The sequence below is a fragment of the Oncorhynchus mykiss genome, chromosome 16, assembly GCF_057628025.1.
Source record: "Oncorhynchus mykiss isolate SJ-2025 chromosome 16, ASM5762802v1, whole genome shotgun sequence".
Classification (NCBI taxonomy): Eukaryota; Metazoa; Chordata; class Actinopteri; order Salmoniformes; family Salmonidae; genus Oncorhynchus; species Oncorhynchus mykiss.
This window is the reverse complement of record NC_143037.1, coordinates 77831656-77835000: the sequence shown is the minus strand read 5'-3', so window position 1 is coordinate 77835000 and position 3345 is coordinate 77831656.

Genomic DNA, 3345 nt, shown 5'->3' with positions numbered 1-3345 from the left:
TGACTACATTGTAGTATTCCCATCACACAATGACTACATTGTAGTATTCCCATCACACAATGACTACATTGTAGTATTCCCATCACACAATGACTACATTGTAGTATTCCCATCACAATGACTACATTGTAGTATTCCCATCACACAACGACTACATTGTAGTATTCCCATCACACAATGACTACATTGTAGTATTCCCATCACACAATGACTACATTGTAGTATTCCCATCACACAACGACTACATTGTAGTATTCCCATCACACAGACTACATTGTAGTATTCCCATCACAATGACTACATTGTAGTATTCCCATCACACAGACTACATTGTAGTATTCCCATCACAACGACTACATTGTAGTATTCCCATCACACAATGACTACATTGTAGTATTCCCATCACACAATGACTACATTGTAGTATTCCCATCACAATGACTACATTGTAGTATTCCCATCACACAATGACTACATTGTAGTATTCCCATCACAATGACTACATTGTAGTATTCCCATCACAATGACTACATTGTAGTATTCCCATCACAAAATGACTACATTGTAGTATTCCCATCACAATGACTACATTGTAGTATTCCCATCACACAATGACTACATTGTAGTATTCCCATCACACAATGACTACATTGTAGTATTCCCATCACACAGACTACATTGTAGTATTCCCATCACAATGACTACATTGTAGTATTCCCATCACACAATGACTACATTGTAGTATTCCCATCACACAGACTACATTGTAGTATTCCCATCACAATGACTACATTGTAGTATTCCCATCACAATGACTACATTGTAGTATTCCCATCACAATGACTACATTGTAGTATTCCCATCACACAATGACTACATTGTAGTATTCCCATCACACAGACTACATTGTAGTATTCCCATCACAATGACTACATTGTAGTATTCCCATCACAATGACTACATTGTAGTATTCCCATCACACAATGACTACATTGTAGTATTCCCATCACACAATGACTACATTGTAGTATTCCCATCACACAGACTACATTGTAGTATTCCCATCACAATGACTACATTGTAGTATTCCCATCACACAATGACTACATTGTAGTATTCCCATCACAATGACTACATTGTAGTATTCCCATCACACAATGACTACATTGTAGTATTCCCATCACACAATGACTACATTGTAGTATTCCCATCACAATGACTACATTGTAGTATTCCCATCACACAATGACTACATTGTAGTATTCCCATCACACAGACTACATTGTAGTATTCCCATCACAATGACTACATTGTAGTATTCCCATCACACAATGACTACATTGTAGTATTCCCATCACAATGACTACATTGTAGTATTCCCATCACACAATGACTACATTGTAGTATTCCCATCACACAGACTACATTGTAGTATTCCCATCACAATGACTACATTGTAGTATTCCCATCACACAATGACTACATTGTAGTATTCCCATCACACAGACTACATTGTAGTATTCCCATCACAATGACTACATTGTAGTATTCCCATCACACAATGACTACATTGTAGTATTCCCATCACACAGACTACATTGTAGTATTCCCATCACACAATGACTACATTGTAGTATTCCCATCACACAATGACTACATTGTAGTATTCCCATCACACAGACTACATTGTAGTATTCCCATCACACAACAACTACATCAAGCTTGTGACTCTACAAACTTGTTGGGTGCATTTGCTATTTGTTTAGGGTTGTGTTTCAGATTATTTTGTGCCCAATATAAATGAATCGTAAATAATGTATTGTGTCATTTTGGAGTCACATTTTGTTGTAAATAAGAATAGAATATGTTTATAAACACTTCTACATTACTGTGGATGATTTCCATGATTACCGATGGGACTGAATGAACCATGAATAATGATGAGTCATATGGTAACAGCCGTTGCATTTGTTTCTGTGTGTTTCTGGTGATGGGCCGGCATCATCCGTAAGCTCAAGGCTCAATCCCAGTGATAGGTACTTTGTTGTTTTTTTCTTCAACTTTCACATGTTGAAGAAACGTGTTGAATTCAGCAGTGGATCTGTGAGAGCGAGCCTTTAGCCTGGCACTTGACACCGACGACTAAAATATATGGGTTAATTCGTAGTCTCTGTTTATGCATACTTTGTCGTTGTGAATTCTGTCTCCGTCAGATGAGCTCTCTTCTATTACCATACATGGTTATGGGGATTTGACTGTCTATTCCTTGACACCAAACAGACCGCAACGGGAAAAAACTACCTCACCAAACAGACCGTAACGGTGTGGAACTACGTAACACCAAACAGACCGTAACGGGAAAAAAACTACCTCACCAAACAGACCGTAACGGGGTGGAATTACGTAACACCAAACAGACCGTAACGGGAAAAAACTACGTAACACCAAACAGACCGTAACGGAGTGGAACTACGTAACACCAAACAGACCGTAACGGAGTGGAACTACGTAACACCAAACAGACCGTAACGGAGTGGAACTACGTAACACCAAACAGGCCGTAATGGAGTGGAACTACGTAACACCAAACAGACCGTAACGGGGAGGAACTACGTAACACCAAACAGACCGTAACGGGGTGGAACTACATAACACCAAACAGACCGCAACGGTGTGGAACTACGTAACACCAAACAGACCGCAACGGAGTGGAACTACGTAACACCAAACAGACCGCAACGGGGAGGAATTACGTAACACCAAACAGACCGCAACGGAGTGGAACTACGTAACACCAAACAGACCGCAACGGGGAGGAACTACGTAACACCAAACAGACCGTAACGGGGTGGAACTACGTAACACCAAACAGACCGTAACGGAGTGGAATTGCGTAACACCAAACAGACCGTAACGGAGTGGAACTACGTAACACCAAACAGACCGCAACGGAGTGGAACTACGTAACACCAAACAGACCGTAACGGGGAGGAACTACGTAACACCAAACAGACCGCAACGGGGAGGAATTGCGTAACACCAAACAGACCGCAACGGAGTGGAACTACGTAACACAAAACAGACCGTAACGGAGTGGAACTACGTAACACCAAACAGACCGTAACGGGGTGGAACTACGTAACACCAAACAGACCGTAACGGAGTGGAACTATTTAACACCAAACAGACCGTAACGGGGAGGAACTACGTAACACCAAACAGACCGTAACGGAGTGGAACTACGTAACACCAAACAGACCGTAACGGAGTGGAACTACGTAACACCAAACAGACCGTAACGGGGAGGAACTACGTAACACCAAACAGACCGTAACGGAGTGGAAC